General features: G+C 39.3%; 1 long non-coding RNA gene across 1 annotated transcript; it reads right to left on the bottom strand.

Moving 5' to 3' along the window:
- Positions 1–821: 821 nt before the first annotated feature.
- On the bottom strand, positions 822–7,640 carry LOC125380929. The gene is made up of 3 exons (XR_007221535.1): positions 7,504–7,640; positions 4,864–4,921; positions 822–952 (listed from the first exon to the last, which is right to left on the bottom strand). It is a non-coding gene; the product is annotated as an uncharacterized LOC125380929 (long non-coding RNA).
- Between the last annotated feature and the right edge of the window lie 2,938 nt (positions 7,641–10,578).

The following is a 10,578-nucleotide window of genomic DNA, read 5'->3' as shown; positions in this document are numbered from 1 at the left end:
ACGTGACAAACAAAGTCAAGGTGATTCTATTGCTAATAGTGAGTGAGTGAGTGAGTGAGTGAGTGAGTGAGTGAGTGAGTGAGTGAGTGAGTGAGTGAGTTGGGTTTCACGCCGCTTTTAACAGTATTCCAGTTATATCACGGCGTGTCAGCTTAATGTGGGAGGAAAGCCCGAAGTGATGCAGGTCTCAGACGTTTGCCGCTTCGGTGAAACCCATGAGCACGGGTATGGTGCTGACAAACCTAGAAACATAACCAGGGCGAACCAGGATTCGAATCCACAATCATATGTTTCTGGCGTGCCCAAGGGACGCCACTCTGCACAGCGAATCGCCGCGCCTTAGACGACTGGGCCACCCTTGCCCCCTTATTACTTAATCATTCACTTGTTACATGTATTGTCTTTCTTCTAAATATGTACAATGACGCTGGCATACATTGAGCCTAATCTATAATCGCGTCGCCCTCTCTATTACTAATACATGGTTGTACCTCAACATGAGCAAGGAAATACCTAAACTATTTTCGCAGAAGAATCAGAAAGACAACATTAAAATAACCTTTGTGTGATGTACTTAACCTGATGTATTAATGGCAACAGGGGTCCGGGTCATATTTTTACACGAGATACGATAGCCTACAAATAGAAAACTGTCCCTAAATGAACATGTCTCCCTCGTATAGTTTGCCAATAAATATATAAAAAAGTACCTACCCATCAATACAAAAGATAAGCATTGGCTCACATTTATCAATACACAAGGTACGAGCTTCACTGTCACAACTTTGTCATTCCAGGGTACTTACCCATCAATGCACAGGGTAAACCTTGGGTCACATTTATTATTGCACCAAGTGGTGAGATGATTGTCACAACAATCCCCGCTTATTTCTTTCCCATCTGACCAGTAACTGATGAACCGAATGTCCAGTTTGCCGTCAGTCTTCACATGCTGTTAAGGTATGAATATACGGTTCAGACATTTGTTAATTGAAGAAAGTAATATCATCTTGAATGTGATATAATAACGTTGACATGAAGAATGTCGAATGAAGTTCGAATTTCTTTCAGTTTCATTTGCCTCCAAAGAATTTTACTATTCAAAATGATTGTGTTCAATCCACATACATCGTAAATCGTGTATCTATTTTTGGTAACGCGTACCCGCCTATTCTTAAATATGTTAGATTGTTTACTGTTGGTCATGACACGTTTCCCTTTTGGACAATGTTGTGTTTATCCATACTATCATTTAGTCATACAAGACAAGTTTACGATGCAAATAAGTTTTGATAATGCAACCACGTACATAAGTGTTATATGTAATCTACTAAGTCTAGTTTTTAATGCTGTAGGAAATATTTCCATACCCATACATTTTTTATTCTCACAGGCACTATGTTTCATACGGTGTTACCTCATGACACTTCCGAACGAGCTCTTTCAAATGAACTGAGGTGATTTATTATATCAGCTTATATCTGTTAACTTGCTTGGTCAACAGGAGGCAAGGTGCCTAGAATGGCCCAAACGTTTAAGGCGGCACAATACGTTGTGTAACGTTACGTCCTCATGTCAAATTTTGGTGATCGTGGTTTCGAATCCAATACTCGCCATGATATGTACCCACTTTTGTCAGCACCATATCCGTGCCCATTGGTTTCATTTTAAGTGGTAAACGTCAGGTGCCTGCATCAATGTAGGTGTGTTTCCCACATCAAGCTGATAATCCTTAAAACAAATTCATGACAATGTATTGTTTACTAATCTTTTTGTGACTAATATTCATCGCCATCTCCATCTCGTCAGCAGGTAGGCCTAAAATACGGAGGCATTCAGCCACACATCAGGGTGATTCTATTGACAATCACATTGTAAAAACATGTTCATTCCCAGTAAATCTACCGAGGTATCGATTCTACAATGAACGATCTCAAACTTCTAAACACTGGAGGTCTATTTCCTGAGTCATTCACTCAATTGAGGATTATAAAATATTTTCCAGTTCGGTTTACAATTTGAAAAGTAAATATCTTGTTATTCGATCTAAAATATAAGTCCTAGTATTTGAAAGCCAGTGTCTTGGGAAGTGAATCATGATTCATTTGTCGTTAGATGACGATGCATGCACTTAGCTCAAGCATATACAGTGCAGGAAAACGCTATGGGACAGTACGAAGCTGTACGATCAAAATCGTTTATAGGGAGCAGCACAGGGATACGGTTGCGGCAGCTGTGGAAAGAGTGATTTAGTGAGTGGTGTTTCACTCTACTGTCAGTAACATTCCGGCTATATCACGGCGGCCTGGATGAGACAAACCAGTGATAGATAGCATGAGGGAAACGATCACACACTGATGACCAGTGTGATGTAGATTTTGATCAGTGACCTTTAAGGAAAACACTGTAGGACTGCCCGTAGCTCTGTGTCTAGAAATAACATTACCACCAATGATTGGTACCAACACTTTACAAATCTTTTGTCATCCCCCACCATTGAAGACCTGTCTGACGCAGAGCCTACAGTACCAGATAGATCCGCTCATATGATACAAACAAAAATGTTGCGGAGGATATTCTTGATTCTCCAAATAACGAGAGATGGGGTTTTAGACAGCATATATAACCTTAAAAGTAACAAGGTAGCTGGTATAGATGATACTATTCCTGAATTCTTTAAACATTCTTCAGATTTACTACTTCCATACTCAGAATTAATATTTAATTTGATATTAGAAAATGGACATTTTCCAAATTCATGGTCGATTGGTATTATCACCCCAATCCATAAACAAGGTGATATAAAAAACGTAAATAATTACAGAGGTATTACCCTTTTAAGCATGCTTTTCAGCATATTCAGTAAGATAGTTACATCTATCATTAACAGGAGATTAATCTTCTGGGGGTAATGCAATGGATAAAATAAGTGAAGCCCAAGCTGGATTTAGAGAAAAGGGTTATACAACTATTGATAATATGTTTATACTACAATCAATCGTACAAAAGTATCTAAGTACAAAAGGGGGAAAGTTCTATGCTCTATTCGTTGACTTTGCAACGACATAAGTTATGGTCACTTCTGTACTCCCATGGTCTAAGTTGTAAAATGAGCAAACTTCTATGTAATATTTATGAAAATGTAAAAGTATGTGACAGAAATAACCGGGAATTGACGGAAATGTTTGATAGTGAACTTGGAGTGAGACAAGGCTGCATTCTAAGTCCTTTTTTGTTCTCATTTTTTATTAATGAATTAGCAACACAAATTGCAGATAAGTGTACAAATGGAATTCAACTACATCCTAACATGACGCAATTATTTTTACTATTATTTGCGGGCGATATTATATTATTCTCATGTAGTGTTGGCGGCTTACAGACACAAATTAAAGAATTAGAAAAATACTGTGATCAATGGAAATTAACTGTAAACAAAGATTAAACGAAGATCATTGTTTTTAAAAATGGTGGGAAACTTGCTCAAAAGGAAAATGGTTTTGCAAAGGGGAACGTCTAGAAACTACCTCTTTCTAAAAGTATTTAGGTGTATACTTTACAAATCATCTTAGTTGGTCTATGCATGCAAAGCAAGCATCGATGCAAGCTCAAAGGGTATTAATTGATGTGTTAAAACAAATCTTTAATCTTGGAAATATTACTTACAAGTTGTTCTTCAAGATATTTGATTTAAAGAGAAGTCCGATAAAACTATATGGAGCAGAGATATGGGGACTTATTGAGCTTGAACAGATAGAAAAAGTACATTTATATGCCTGCAAGAAATTTCTTGGTGTTAAAGTTAATACATTAAGTGTTATGGTATATGGTGATTGTGGCAGATTTCCAATGAATATATGTTCATATCTAAAGGTTATCAAGTAGTGGTTAAGATTACTCAATATGCCAATTTATAGGTTCCCGAAAAAATGTTATAATATGATGGTACTCTTTGATAAAAATGGAAAACGAAATTGGGTAACAGACGTAAAAGACTTGCTGTTTTCTATTGGTTATGGCTATGTATGGTGTGAATAAAATATACAATGTCATTCTTATTTCATTAGATCATAAACACAAAGACTAAAAGATATATATTTACAAAATGGTAAAAAATTATTTATTTCCCGAACAGTATTTATCTTGTTTAAATGTAAAAAAAATCCGAGTTTCCTTAGCAAGAGTTCGATGTTGTTCATGTGATTTATTTATTGAAACTTGACGTTACACGGGTATTAAAAGAGAAGAACGCATTTGTCAATTGTTCGCCCTGAATGACATTGAAGATGAATACCACTTCCTTCTTATATGCCTATATAATGCAACATTAACGGCTAAGTATATACCTGAATATTACCATGTCAATCCCATTATCTTTAAATTCACATCTCTGTTAAACAATTCCAAGTACTTACTTTTACAAAATGTATCTATGTACAATTACCATGCAATGACACACAGAAAAAATATTATGTTATAGACTCTACTGCTCTGAATGTACAACTCATAAATGTACTGTAGGCCTGTGACCTCCTCAGTACGGAAATAGAGAAATTGAGAAAGAGGACGCTTTATCGGTTTAAAGTTAAACCTTGTTTACTCGAACCCGATTATCTCGTTTAAGAAGGTGTCACTTCTGGTCACCTAAACGTTTTATATCGGCACTCAGCTTGTCTCGAAAAACGGATAAATCGACGTACAAGAACTTCGAGCTAAGGCAGTTCACTGCTTCGAAGATTGGAAAAAAATCGTACAAGAACACCGTTTGGTGAATAGCTATCTTGTTTATATTTCAAACTGCATGTAGGTGAATTATATACATTAAAACGAATTTGAGTATGACTTAAACGTTTAAGGTCTTACCGATATCAGCAGCAGCCAGAGCGCAAAAACCACACCCAAACAGTGTGTCGGCCAACATCTCCAAGTAGACATCATATCCATAAGTCGTCATCAGAGCTGTTCTGGATGGAGGGTTGTCTCACATGTACCGTTCACTGTTGTTCAGTCCACTGATATTTATATCTTAACCCCAAGAGATTACCGGAGACTACAGACGTCCAGGCGCATATCCGTTGTGACTTATATTACACGTAACTAAATCATTACTTAAATTGCACGAGGGTGAATGCGAGTCTGTGTTTAATATTTCCTCGGTGATCTGTGTCATCGAACTTGAGGAAATATTTGTGGTAAATATTCAGTTTCATTATTCACACCAGTCTCGACTACCTCACCAGTGTCGGAAGTACCGTGCAACCTCTACTAGTCCTTGTTACTTCTCCAGTTCATTCAAATTCATGATAAGTCCATTTTGGCAAGTGCAGTAATACCATGTTGAACAAGTGTTACTACTAATCCCTGGGAACATAACATTTCATGTTCTGGTAGCGTTTTGCTGTTTACTGCAGTCACTAAACAAAGACTGTGTCCTCACTGCGAGGTGTTATTAAATTCATGACGCCCGAAGGTGGGAGTGATGATTTTACTACATCTAACTGAATTGTATTTGGACAATACAGTTGTGAAAGTAAAATTGTAACATAACATTTAAGAGAGTATTTAAGAGTGTATACTCTTTAACGTGGCCAAACATTGACATAATGAAACGAGTAGCGAAACCTAATACATATTTATAATGTAACAGAGCAACACAAAAAATAGAAACTTATTTGAATACATTTGGCCGGGTGCACATAAACAACTTGCGGGAAACAGTTTACACATTACACTGGATTAGCATACTACAACAGAAGAAGCATTCAGCCGAGAGGCCTTAAGACAAGTGAAACTGTTATAAGGCATTCACAGTGCTGTTTGGGTATCGAGTTATATTCTCTTAAGGAAAACAAATATTGAAGCTCTAAAGTAACTGTGATCAAATTCGCATGTATCACATCGGGATTCATGGAAGCACGTGATTCAAATTCATAGATATTAAAAAATATATAAAGATTTTGATGAGGTTACCTTGCCGGGGTAAGCGTTTCATCCTTGGCATCACTTTGTCAGGCTTCATCCCTGACATCACTTTGTCAGGCTTCATCCGTAGCATCACTTTCTCAAGCTTCATCCATGGCATCACTTTGTCAGGCTTCATCCGTGACATCACTTAGTCAGGCTTCATCCGTGGCATCACTTTGTCAGGCTTCATCCCTGGCATCACTTAGTCAGGCTTCATCCGTAGCATCACTTTCTCAAGCTTCATCCATGGCATCACTTTGTCAGGCTTCATCCGTGACATCACTTAGTCAGGCTTCATCCATGGCATCACTTTGTCAGGCTTCATCCGTGGCATCCCCTTGTCAGGCTTCATCCCTGGCATCCCCTTGTCACGCTTCATCCTTGACATCACTTTGTCAGGCTTCATCCGTAGCATCACTTTGTCAGGCTTCATCCCTGGCATTACTTTGTCAGGCTTCATCCCTGGCATCCCCTTGTCAGGCTTCATCCGTGGCATCACTTTGTCAGGCTTCATCCCTGGCATCCCCTTGTCAGGCTTCATCCGTGGCATCACTTTGTCAGGCTTCATCCCTGGCATCCCCTTGTCAGGCTTCATCCCTGGCATCCCCTTGTCAGGCTTCATCCGTGGCATCACTTTGTCAGGCTTCATCCCTGGCATCCCCTTGTCAGGCTTCATCCTTGACATCACTTTGTCAGGCTTCATCCGTAGCATCACTTTGTCAGGCTTCATCCCTGGCATTACTTTGTCAGGCTTCATCCCTGGCATCCCCTTGTCAGGCTTCATCCCTGGCATCCCCTTGTCAGGCTTCATCCCTGGCATCCCCTTGTCAGGCTTCATCCCTGGCATCCCCTTGTCAGGCTTCATCCCTGGCATCACTTAGTCAGGCTTCATCCCTGGCATCCCCTTGTCAGTGCTCGGAGTAAGGCAACCAGACAGTCTACTCTAGCGTTCACGAGTGACGTTAACTCAAACAACAGCGATTCTGACCAATACGAGGATGACAGCACCGATGTAATGAAACTTATAAGATCGGACATTGGTAAACTTAATAGAAACTTAATAGAAAGTTTGATACAGTCAGAAATGATATTAAAGATGAATTTTCGAAGTTGAGGTCGGAAAACATCGAACTTAAAGAAAGATTATCTAAACTAGAAAATCTTGTTGATAGTGAAGAGGCCGAGAGCAGAAGGAACAATCTTATTATTCACGGCATAGAGGTCGTAATTTGAGAAAAGTGGGCGGAGACTGAGAAACTAGTGAGGGATTTTCTACACGATAACCTTGGTATGATCAATGCTGACACTATCGATATCGAGCGAGCTCATCGTCTAAGAAGTCAAGGAAGACAGAAGCCCATTATTGTGAAGTTCCTGTCCTACAAGGACAAGGTAAGCATCACTGAACTTGCCAGAGAGATACTTAAAGGACACAAGATGTTACATGTAGCGAACGATTATACGGTCAGAGTCAGAAAGATAAAAGCGGGGCTTATCCCTTATGTGGTGGATGCACGTAAACATACTAAGACTGCTTACCTCTCCTATGAGAAGCTAGTGATAAACGGCGAAGTCTATGTCCTTGAAAATGATGACCTCAGAAAGATCAGTAATCGACTCACTGCCACCAACCGGGGGTCACCGAGTCGCAATCGTGGGGCACATGGAGGGACGCCTCTTGGGCTCAGGAGGAGCGGCGGCGGGGGTACTGATGGGGAGTCTGTTACAGCCTAGGAAGACGGCCGTGGCCCAGATTCAAAGACCGATACATATCTACCTGTACGGGACACGACACCATCTACACTGCCCAATCTTAATGCGTGTGTTTGGAACATACAAGGAATACATTGACATCCCCAAGACAACGCCTTCGTGACATTTTGTGAACAATTTGATATTTTCGGCTATGTCGAAACTATACAGAGTGACACAAATAAGCTTGTAAACTTATTTCCTGATTAGAAAACGGCAGTTTGGTCGGTTTTCCGGTGGTGTTGCTGTTTATATACGCACAACATTTGAACATTTGTTTGAGAGACTATTCCCAGAATGGCAAAATAGTGTATTTTTAACGCTAAGGAAAATTTCATCATTGGGTTTCTATACATACTCCCTGAAATCCCCGTTATACGAGGACCCTGAGACTGATGTGAAGAGTTGGACTTAAAAATATCAGCTATTATATCACGCTATGGTTGTGATACACCTATCCCATTATTACGGGATCGTAATGCCAGAGTTGGGTCGAAAGACGATTTTTTGATTGAAGATGATAACGACTTTAATTACCTACCACTAACAGATTTGTATATAGCTGATGACTTTAACGAGACAAGATCAACGGAAGAACCTGTAGTGAATATGTATGGGTTAGCTCTATTGGAAGTATGCAAGTTGTGGGGAATACACATTGTAAATGGTAGGAGAAAAGGTGATGAATTTGGTTCAGGCACGTGTATAACAAGTAACGGATCAACCTAGTTAATTATGTACCAGCAACTACTAACTGTTTTCAATCTGTTATATATATCGTTGTTCATTCCAGGACGGACTCGGACCATCTTCCAGTATCTTGTATCTTACAAGTTAAATTAAATTCAAGTGATGTTAATGTCGCAAACGATGGCGGTGTAATATGTGACGATGTGTTGAAATATAAATGGGCAGATTTAGGACGTAGACAATTTAATGAAGTTGAAATACCTGAAATCTCGAGTACCATTGTGAACCATTTTCTGCTATTAGTACATTTCAATGTCAATGCTGCCACTGAGAAGCTAGTGGAGCTCCTGCAACATGTGGGGAATCATCGTAAAGTTAACTGTAACAGTCGACAGGGTTTAAAACGTGTACAACCTAAATTGTTTGACCATGAATGTTAGCTCGCAAAAAGAACCAAATATTGTCGTCAGGTTTCGGAGATGTGGAACAAATGATAATTTGACAAGGTATATTCAGTCTAAGAGACACTTCCGCCTTTTGTGCAAAGAGACGTGCCAACATTTCAACAATACGATCGCGGACGAAATTCGTACAGCAGTTGCAGATGGCGATTGTAAGAAGTTTTGGTTTAAAACAAAAGCACTACTGCAGAACCGTAATGAGTGGTTTATTTATTTTAAAGATTTACTAAACCTGACTCGTTGTAACAGCAGTGATGGATTTGATGCAACTGTCAATGATTATATGACACATCACGATGATGAATGTACTTATTGTAGCAGTATGGATAATCTGTCAGAACGTATTATCAGAGAGGTCATTGAGAAATCAATCAAGTCACTTAAAATGGGCAAATCTCCGGGTATTAATGCTATACCACCCGAATTCTTTAAACACGCTAATTCAATTTTACCATGTTTCGAAATATTATTCAATGCTATATTGGATAGCGGTGTTTTCCCGATAGTTGGAATGTCGGCATGATTATCGCATTGTATAAAAAAGGGGATGTTTATGATCCAAATAATTACCGTGGTTTTTCTTTGCTAAATGTAATGGGTAAAATATTCATATCTATCCTTGAATCCAGAATATGAATATGGCTACAGGTACATGAAATATTACATGAATGTCAAGCAGGTTTTTGACATGACTATTCTACAATTGATAATGTATTTGTCCTACAATGTTTATGTCAAAAGTATTTGAGAAAACCAAAACACAGATTCTGTGCAGCTTTCATAGATTTTCGTAAAGCATTTGACTTTGTTGACAGTGAGAGTGAGTGAGTGAGTTGGGTTTAACGCCGATTTTAACAGTATTCCAGTTATATCGCGGCGTGTCAGCTTAATGGGAGGAAGGCCCGAAGTGATGCAGGTCTTAGACGTTTACCACTTCGGTGAAACCCACGAGCACGGGTATGGTGCTGACAAACCTAGAAACATAATCGGGGTGAACCGGGATTCGAACCCACAATCATAGGTTTCTGGCGTGCCCAAGGGACGCAACTCTGCACAGCGAACCGCGGCGCCTTAGACGACTGGGCCACCCGTGTCCCCTTGTTGACAGAAATAAGCGATTGTATGTACTTCTTATAAAAGATGTACATGGGAAAATGTTTAGAATTCTAAAAGTTATGTTTGACAAGGTCTCAGCTTGTGTTAGAATCGGACATTCGAAAACTGAAATATTTACATCATCATATTTACAATACTGTAACCTTCAGTAGCTTAGTGACGCAAGACTTTCATACAAGAAGCCGCCTACATCGTTTAAAATTTAATACAAAACCAAAAATACACAATCTGCATAACATAAAATCACACCTGGTGAACATGCCATCTTAATGAACAAAGTACATTATTGCGCCTGTCTATAATCATATATGTGTACAGGTATTAGACAATAATACAATAATTTAGATATTTGATATTTTTCCACTGTTCATAGTGTGTAGATGGCGGTAACTAGGTGAGAATCACTGAAATGTCATGTGTAAGGTACGGTCCGAACCCCAGCTGCCGAATAGAATTAAGAGCGAGTGAGTATGGTTTTACGCCGCTTTTAGCAATATTCCAGCAATATCACGGCGGGAGACACCAGAAATGGGCTTCACACATTGTACCCATGTCGGGAATCGAACCCGGGTCTTCGGCGTGACAAGCGAACGCT

This window comes from Haliotis rufescens, unplaced genomic scaffold, assembly GCF_023055435.1.
Source record: "Haliotis rufescens isolate VD_foot unplaced genomic scaffold, xgHalRufe1.0.p SCAF_16, whole genome shotgun sequence".
NCBI classification, from domain to species: domain Eukaryota; kingdom Metazoa; phylum Mollusca; class Gastropoda; order Lepetellida; family Haliotidae; genus Haliotis; species Haliotis rufescens.
Note: the sequence above shows the minus strand (reverse complement) of the source record. Positions and strands in the feature narration are given on the sequence as shown.